The 10089-nt window shown below is 49.6% G+C and overlaps 1 pseudogene; it reads left to right on the forward strand.

The window, feature by feature from the left end:
- Positions 1-452: 452 nt before the first annotated feature.
- LOC148216871 (uncharacterized) lies at positions 453-1111 on the forward strand (annotated as a pseudogene).
- Positions 1112-10089: the final 8978 nt, after the last annotated feature.

Genomic DNA, 10089 nt, shown 5'->3' on the forward strand with positions numbered 1-10089 from the left:
ATTGTGTAATATCTGTGTAAGTCATGAAAGTGTCCTAGAGGCATGCATACGGATATACTAAAAAAAAAGAGGATTTATATTATTTTTCATTTATTAAACATAACATTAATCCAAAAGTAATTATCACATTTTTAAATATACAAAAACTCTTTAGTGAAAAAAATTTATATTAATATAATACTACCAGCTATAGGTGGGGATGCATTCAGAAGAGAAAGCATGTTAAGTTGGTCTATATCCCATCCAACCATTCCTTGTAATTAATTATTCTCTACTTGGTTTTATTTCACTCCAAAATATGGCACTTGCTCAGTTACAGCAGGATGTATTTTGTTACAATCAGAAGACTAAATGTGCTGTTTTTTAATAATAATAATAATAATAATGATGATGATGATGATGATGATGATGATGATGTTAAAGCGGATAAAGATAAAACCTGGCAATGACTTATAACTGGAACATTAAAAAAACAACAACAACCTGAAAGCTTGATTTTGGCTGCTCAAGAGCAAGCAATTCAAACGAATGCAATCAAGGGCAGAACTGAAAAATCAACAAATGATTTAAAGTGCAGACTGTGCAAAAAAGCAGAAGAAACAGTAAATCATATACTGAGCTCATGCAAGAAGATCACACAAATTGACTATAAACAATGATATAACACAGTCGCCAAAATGATTCACTGGAACATCTGTAAAAATTATCATTTGCCAGTAATAAAAAATTGGTGGGAACGTATAGTTGAAAAAGTAGTCAAAAATGTCATGTTAAAATACTGTGGGATTTCTGAATACAAACTGATAAGGTTTTGGCACATAGCATACTAGATTTAACTGTGACTGAAAAGAAGAAAGTGTGGATAATTGATGTGGCAATACCAGGGGATACTAGAATAGAAGACAAAGAATTGGAGAAGATCATGAAGTATCAAGTTCTGAAAATCGAAGTTGAAAGATTATGGCATAAACCGGTAGTAGTGGTCCCAGTGATTATCAGGACACTGGGTGACATACCAAAAAACCTTGGACAGCACTTAGAAAATCTGTGCATTGACAAAATTTCCTTTAAAAAAGGCCAACTGCTTGGATCTGCACATATACTATACTGATACATTATGACACCTAGTGTGAAGAACTCAATGTGAATGAAGGCCAATACCAGCTAAAGAACTGGCAGCTATGATTTCATGTTGCTGTGTAGACAATAATACTAATAACATAAAGAGAGAGACAGAGTGATGTTTACAAAATTGTATTTTCCCTCTATTCACAAGTCAAAAATCAAATGAAGGAATTGGAAGAAATTGGGGGGGAAAAAAAAGGAGAGGGTAAGAAGCTAATTAACTGGTCTGGAAGAGTATTTTTGTAACTTAAAATGTGCTAGAATTATTTAAAGATCTCCTAGGATGTTTTCAAGGTTTGCAAAAATTATGGTTTAAAAAAACCCAACCCACTGTATCTTACTTAATGGATGAAGTGTTTTTTGTTTAAAAAACATAACAAAATTGCATTTCCCATCTGCTTGCTTTCTCCTCTCTCCCTACTCCCTTTGAAGCCCTCAGAAATCCAGGTCTCCACTAACTGTAGATGACAAGGCCTGAGGAAGTTAGCTGTAACCTGTCTATTTTTCTTTCCCTGCTTGCTGGATTTCCAAAGCTGAAATGGCTCAACTACAATTCTTTGCATGTAGGCTGTACATTGTATGTGTTACAGAACAGAGGCAGAATGATTTCAAGCATCATTAAAATACATTGAGCAGATGCATAGCCACATATATGCACCAACATATTCGTATTACTACCTTTCACTGGTATTTGCATCATTGGTTAAACAATTTGCAGCAAATCTGCTTTTAAAAGTTGTAATCAAATTCAGTGGCTTATTATACAAAGAGAAAAGTATAGCCAGAAGACTGTTGACTTAGATTAGCATTATATAAAGACTTTGAATTTGGAAATGCATATATACAACTTTTTCTTTTTTAATCATCTCTCTCTCTCTCTCTCTCTCTCTCTCTCTCTCTCTCTCTCTCTCTCTCTCAACTTGGCAATGGCCTCTGTTATGCCATCAACATCCTATCTGCAACCTAAGTTGTTTCTATTAGGAAAAAAAATAGAAATAAAATAAGCAGATTTTGCCAAGGCACACTGGTTCAAATGATTTGAACTAATTTATAATACATGGATATAATCAATCTTTGCCACTACCCCTGTTACTAATCCTTCAATGTTTCTCTGCCAAGGAAAATAAATTTGCAGGCTACAAGAGGTCAAGGATTTCCTAAGGAACATAATGTTCAGTTCATAAATCTGCACATGTATGGAGCAAAGAAGATAGAAAAGTCATTCTATACTGCAATGCAGACTGTGAGTTTACCTTTTCCTTGAACATGACAGTTTAATAAATGAGACAATGGACTGTAATAGGAATGCAAGCCTTTCCTTGAAGCCCTGTGACTATAAAGTGGCAATCCCTACCCAGCTCACCCAAGGTCCCATTTTACCTGGTGTGGCAGTGTCAGGTGAAGGCAGTCCCCCTTGTAGATCCTAAACAATGGAGCAAATAATTTCCTTTGCAATTCAGAAAAAGCCACATTTGAGTACAACACAACGTGGGTTTTTTTCCTGCATCTGGCACCCTTCATGGAGATACAGCCTCAGTTCATTTAAAGAGGATACTTAATCTAGGCATCCTTTTTCTACCATTCTTTAGGGTTTAAGCATATAACTTATTTACAAACTACGATGGGCGTGAATCAAGGACCAGACGATTCGGGCGTTATGATGACCCGGGGTTCGGGGTTCCGGAACCGTGAGTGGAGCGAGAAATTCGCCCGACTAGAGGAGAGAGTCGAGCGACGCCTAGACGCCGTGGAGGCGATGCTCCAGACCCTACTACAGAGAGTGGGGCCACCGGCGGTGAACGAGGAGGCGAGCGACAGGGGGGGCGGTCCGACACCCCCGCCGGCACCACCCACGGCGCCCCGGTCGGAGGACCAACGGGCGGCAGACGCCCTGAGACTTCGAGGTATCACTGGGAAGTTCTCAGGGGACCCCGAACAGCTGCCGCACTTTCTGACGCACGTCAGGAGGTTCATGCAGAGGGGTGGTCACCTATTCGCTAGAGACGAGGACAGGGTATCCTACGTGGCCGAGCTGCTAGATGGCCAAGCCGCCAGCTGGGTGATCGGGCTGTACGATGCCAACGCGGCGGAACTACGGAGTTTCCCGGACTTCATGCAGGCGCTCCGGGACAGATTCGAGGACACATTGAGCGCCAAGCGGGCGGAGGACGACATCCTACAATTCAGGCAGCGGGGCAAATCGGTATCGGAATATGCCCTGGAGTTCCGGAGGTTGGCCGAGAAGCTCGCGGACTGGCCGGAGTCCCTGAAGGTGAAGTATTTTAAGAGGGGACTCAACCCAGAGATCCTGGAACGGGCACTGGGGCGGGACGACCCGGCCACAGTGTAGGATTGGATCTGGCTGGCCGGAACGGCGGAATCGGCGTGGCGGCAGATCCAACAGAGCACAAGACGACGGGACCAGACGAGGGACCGGCCGAGGGAGAGGACCCCCGAGGAGAGACGGAGCGGTCGACGGCAGTCCACCGGGAGGCGAGAGGCGACCAGAGCCCCGAATCTGTGCTTCCGATGCGGAGGCAGAGGCCACCGAGCGGCGCAGTGCCCGACGGAGCGGGAAGGCGCCCCACCACGGCCCGAAGTCAAAACCCCGCGTGCGAACGGGAAAAGGACCGGTGACCGACCGCGGAAGGGGGCAGTGGCGGCGGTGACCGAGAAAGGACGCGGGGGGTGGTCGACCCCGGAGACAGCATCCTCCGGAGAGGACTCGGAGCCGGCGGGAAACGAGGCGCGCTCGCACTGAACGGCGTCCCAGTGCGAGCAGGGGAGTCGAGGCGCGCGGACCCAATAGGAGACGAGGACTGCCCACCGTTCCGGGTGAGGATACACGTCCGGGGGTGAGATCCGGAGGGGAGGCGCAGCTACGGGCGCTACTGGACTCGGGCTGCACCCACTGCTTGATGCACCCAGCGGTGGTCTCGGGGCTCGGGCTACAGCTGAGGCGCCTCCGGGAGCCCATTTCATTCAGCCAGTTAGATGGCACGCTGGCAGGGGGGGGGCCAGCTCAGTATTACACCGAGCCGGTCCAGATGACGATCGGGAGTCACCGGGAAGAACTGAGGTTCGTGGTGGTCCCGGTGGCCGACTACGCGGTGGTACTCGGCTTGGCGTGGCTGCGGCGGCGGAACCCACGAGTTGACTGGACGGCGGAGGCAGTGCGGTTCGGGGTCGACAGACCGGCGAGGGGCGAGAGCAGAGGGGACCGAGCCGTGGAGACGGAGGCAGCCGCAACCACCGGCGGACAAGCGGAGGGTCCGGGACACCGGGAGACGGGGCGAGAGCAGATGGGGCCCGAGACCCGGGCGGCAACAGCAACAGCAGCAGCAGCAGCGCCGGGACCCCGGAGACCCGCCACGATCCCGAGGCGATGGGAGGCAGCGGCGACTGGCGAGGCAACCGCAAAGCGAGGGGCCGGACCCGGGGAACCCCCGACGGGCGGCGGAATCCCGAGGCAGTATCGAGACCTGGCGGCAGCGTTCGGGGAGAAGGAGTCTGACCAGCTCCCACCACACCGGCCCAGTGATTGCGCCATCGAGCTAGAGCCAGGAGCGACCCTGCCTAAGCCAAAAATGTACTCCCTGTCGAGGAGGGAGATGGGAGCCCTGCGCGAGTTCATAGACAAGAACCTAGCACGGGGATTCATCCAACCCGCGAAGTCACCATTAGCGGCCCCGGTGTTATTCCGGGAGAAGAAGGACGGCTCGCTCCGTATGTGCGTAGACTACCGGGGGCTGAACGCAATCAGCACGGAGTACAAATACCCCTCCCCCTGATGAAGGACTTGATGTCGCATCTGTCGAAGGGGAGGGTGTTCACAAAACTGGACTTGCGCGAAGCCTACTTCAGAGTTAGGATCCACGCAAAAGATGAGTGGAAGACGGCGTTCAACACCCCGCTCGGAAGCTACCAGTTTTCCATGATGCCGTTCGGATTAAAAGGGGCCCCGGGGGTATTTATGCAGCTAATTAATGAGGTGCTGCACGACCTACTCTACCGGGGCGTCCTGGTCTACCTGGACGACATCCTCATCTACACCGAGACCCTGGCGGAGCACGTGAGCCTGGTGCGCACGGTGCTCCAGAGACTGCTGAAGGCACAGCTGTACGCAAAGCTCTCGAAATGCGAGTTCCATCGAGAGCAACTAGACTACCTCGGCTACCGAATATCCAGCCGGGGAATTGAGATGGACCCGGCGAAAGTAAGGGATGTCCTGGGCTGGGAAGCGCCGCGAACCCGGAGGCAACTCCAAAGCTTCCTAGGGTTTGCGAACTTCTATCGTCAGTTCATCCCGAACTTCGCCCAAATCGCCCTTCCCCTAACCGACCTGCTAAAAACCAAGGGCACTGGGAAACCCCCCAAGCCCAGCATGGCACTCGCGTGGACTGCAGAATGCCAGGGGGCGTTTGAGGAACTAAAACAGCGGTTTACCGCGGAGCCGATCCTGCGCCATCCCGACCCAGACCGGCGGTTTATAATACAAGTGGATGCATCAGACGTGGCAACGGGAGCAGTCCTGCTCCAACCCAGCCCGGAGGGGCCATCCACCCGTGCGCCTACGCCTCCCGCAAATTCACCGAGACGGAGAGGAGGTGGATGGTGTGGGAGAAAGAGGCGTACGCGGTCAAGTGGGCGCTGGCCACGTGGAGGCATCTACTGGAGGGGGCAACTGAACCGTTCGAGGTGTGGACGGACCATAAGAACCTCGAGGCCCTGAAGACCCCGCGTAAGCTATCCCCCAAACAGGCACGGTGGTCCCAATACTTCGGGAGGTTCAGGTTCACACTGAAACACATCCCCGGGAAGCGCAACTTCTTAGCGGATGGACTGTCTCGCATGCCCCAGCACGCCAGCCTACGGGAGGAGATCGTGGACTCCGTCATCCCCGCCAGCAGGCTGGCTGCAAAGGCGGTGACCCGAAGCCAGACCAAGGGGGAGCGACGGGACGCGGCGTCTGAAGTAAGGCAAGGGTTCGCGGAGGCAGCGGAGCGGGACGGTTGGCTCAAGCAGAACCGAGAGGCGCTAACCGGCCAAGAGGGGTTGTGGTGGCACGAAGGAAAGCTGTACGTGCCCGAGGGTTGCCGACGGGAGGTCATGGAGAGAGCCCACGACAGCCGGAGCGCGGGGCATTACGGCTTCGTAAAGACACTCCATTTAATCCGGCGGCAGTTTTGGTGGCCCACGCTCCGGAAGGACGTGGAGGCGTACTCGGGGGGTTGCCCGGTGTGCGCAACAGCGAAAGGAGCCAAAGGCAAACCTAGAGGCCTACTCCAGCCGGTAGCGGAACCCGACGGCCCTTGGCAAGAGGTCGCCATGGACTTCATAGTGGAGCTCCCGGAGAGTAAGGGGAAGACCGCCATTTGGGTGGTCATGGACTTATTCTCCAAACAAGCGCACTTTGTAGCGTGCCGGCGAGTCCCCACGGCCGAGGGGCTGGCGAAACTGTTCGTGCAACATGTCTACCGACTCCACGGCGCACCTCGACGTATCGTCAGCGATCGGGGCGGCAACTTCATCGCGCGGTTCTGGCGGGAGTTCCTGAAGCGGGTGGGGACGAAACAAGCCCTATCCTCCGCGGCGCACCCGCAGACGGACAGAGCCACGGAACGCCTGAACGGGGGGCTCGAACAGTACCTGCGCTGCTACGTGGGGCACCAACAGGACGATTGGGCGGAGCTACTACCATTCACGGAGGTGGCATACAACAACGCTGTCCACAAGAGCACCGGGTTCTCTCCGTTCAAAGTAGCCACCGGGAGAGAATTCGTCCCCATGCCGGAGCTGCCTCAGCCGGAATCCCAGATCAACTCCCTGGACGCCTGGTTCGCCCAAATCGACGAGACCCGGCGAGCGGCGCACGCGGCATTGCAAAGAGCCAAAGCCGACTACAAGAAGCACGCGGACCGCAAGAGGCTCCCCGAGGAAAAGTGGAAAGTGGGGGACCAGGTGTATCTGTCAACCAAAAACCTAAAGACGCACCAGGCATCGAAAAAACTCAGCCCGAGGTTTGTGGGGCCGTTCCCCATTTCGGAGATCATCAATCCGGTGACCGTCAGGCTGACGCTCCCGAAAAGCCTCGGGAAGATCCACCCGGTGTTCCATTGCAGCCTGCTAAAGTTGCACCAGCCGGGGAACGCCTGGCACAAGGCGGAGGGAGTACCACCACCCATCATGGTCGGGGGGGAGCAGCATTTCGAAATCAACTGGATACTGGACGCCCGGAGGCACAAGGGGCAGACCCAGCTCCTAGTGCAATGGAAACATTTCCCCAAGTCCCACAGCGAATGGGTGAGTAAAACCCACATAAGGGCGCCGGACCTAGTGCGGGACTTTTACAGTAAATACCCCGGGAAGCCGAAATAGGACCGAGGGGGAGTTGTCGTCAGGGGGGCGGCATGTCAGGTTCGGTCAGCACGAGGTTTCAGGGAAGCACGGGGCTGCAGGGAAGCTCGCAACCAGACCACGCGGAATCCACCGGCGGTAGCTAGCGGGGAAAAGAGGAACCGAAAGCGCCGCTAATTAACGAGCCACCTGCGGCCAGCTAAACAGGAAAACCGCAGCGGAAGCTTTTAATTACGAACTGATAACGGCGCGAGCAAGCAAGGAACGGGGCCGCAGGGCAGCGAAACAAGATCGTAACGCAGCACAGAACCCGCGGGTCTGCATGTAGCAGGGAGGGGCCAACCCAGCCGGAGGGGGACTGGCAATCAAGGACAATGGACTCTGACCGACCCTGCCATCATGAACGATCAGGGGGGGACATTGGGGGGCCTAATAGCCCACAGCCGCAACGCGATCACGAGGCGGGAAAAAGCGCGGGAAGGGGGGAATATAACAAGTGATGCAATTGTACCAAGCCAGTCCTGGCTTTGCTTGTGACTACTACGTTACGCATGAGTAAACCTTCTTTGTGAACCACACGTGTCACGAGAGTTTCTCTGTCGAACGGGGCAAATCTCACACTTCTATCATAAGGTTTGGGCTCATACAGATGTTTGGGAAAGCGAATGGTGCCTTGAACTGGATGGTTAGCACTAAATCATGTAATCCTTTCAGTCCAGGGGCACTGTAGCTTTCAGCTAGCTCACACTGCAGTGATCTACAACATGTCACTCAGTCATATGGAATCAACATTTAATACTCCATCACAAATATAGCAAAATCTCTCGTATCAGAGCATGTGAATTTTTCTGAAGTTCTTTTTCTACCTACCTTATTGATTATAAAATATCATGTAAGCTGGCAGAACTCTCCATAGCAGCCTTCCCAACATGGTGTCTTCCAGATCTGTTGAGATTGTAATTCTCAAAATTACGAACTAGCATAGCCCAATTCTGGGAGTTGTAGTTCTTGCTACATATCTGGTGGGTGGTCTATAAATTTATAAATAACTCATTATTACATTACATTTCTCTGAATACTTTTGCTAACTGGGGAAAAAACTCAAGCTTTGTTATTTTCTGAAGCTTTTATTACATGATGGTGTTCCTCATATTCTGAATGTGACTAAGGGTTCTACAGAGTGATCGTGCCAAAATACAGGCTACATACTTTTAAATGAAGACATATGATTTATAGTAAACCATCTTTAAGGATGAACAGTCTTGTGACTAATTTCAAATGGTCCTTGGCTGATTTCACATGGGCCCAGCTCAAATTTAAAAAGGTTTCCCATCCTCAATTCAATTCAGTGTAATTTATTTGCCATTAAATGATTTCTTCTGGATATGATATGTAATCTGTGGCTGGGGATCCATGCAGAATGAACTGAATGCTGCCACCCAGATAGGACTCAGCTAATGGTATTTGCATGGTTTAAAAACTATGCAAATCTCCAAATACTATCAAGCATTTTGTGAAACAAATCTGATAGTGATTTTACAAATAAAATCAAACACCATGGAGCACTAATTATATATGAGCGTGAACTTTAAGCTGAAAACATATGTTTAGAGGTTGTGAGGGGAAGAAGATATAAGTGAGAAAGTGATATAAACATGTCTATACAAATGGCAAGATTTGCTGTTGATATATGAAAATATAGCAAGTGGAGGGGAAAAATAAGGACAACCTCCAAGCCATGTATAGTGTACCGTGCTCAGACTCAGTATAAATAATGGCAGATCATTACTTTTGCTGAATAGCACCTAAGAGCAAAAAGATGATCTAATCTATAAAATCCTATACAGCACATGGAACTGCTAGAGGAAGGAATCAAAATTATAACTGTTTATGGCATCCCAAGGCTATTGGAAAATTAAACTGTCTTTAAAAGCAGCCAAGAACTACTGGGGTGTTTAATTGACCCATATAAGATAACAGAGAAGATCAAACCATCTACTTAAACCTGATTTAATTTCCCTGCTGGAAATTAGATGCATATGACATAGACTTTGCCCTAATTTTTACCTCTTTTATACTGACATACATTGATGTAAAAATATGTAACAGCGATGATTGAATTCTTATAGCCTTTATTTTTCTCAAAGCTTATTAACTTGAGTGCTTCAATCCAGATGGGGCTGTAGCATCATAGGTGAAGCATGATGAATCAACATGTCACCATTGCCAAAATACTGTATATTGCTCCTAATGTAGGAGATCGGAGCTCTGAATACATAGCACATACTCAAGGACAGTTTAGTTCATTGGGAAACTGGACTTCTCAATTCAAATGTGAATTCTCAACCTTTGCCAAGTCAGGATTTCTGTGACAGCCTCTTTTATTTTTCAGAAATATCTGCTTTTACATCTTTTTGTTTTTTTTAAATGGTTCAAGATCCAATAAATGCTAGTGGGCCTTGCATAATGGTTCAGGATCCAGTGATGCTAATGTAACCTATATAGTTCTCATTTTTGAAAGAAAGTCTTTGTTTTTTCTCTCTTACTCCCTTTGTGGATGAAACTGAATTAAGAGAGCACATTGATCCTTTTTGGACTTCAAAGGAA

Source organism: Python bivittatus, unplaced genomic scaffold (assembly GCF_059951505.1).
Source record: "Python bivittatus isolate LINGU-HERP-01145 unplaced genomic scaffold, Pbiv_v1 ctg000070_np1212, whole genome shotgun sequence".
Taxonomy (NCBI): Eukaryota; Metazoa; Chordata; class Lepidosauria; order Squamata; family Pythonidae; genus Python; species Python bivittatus.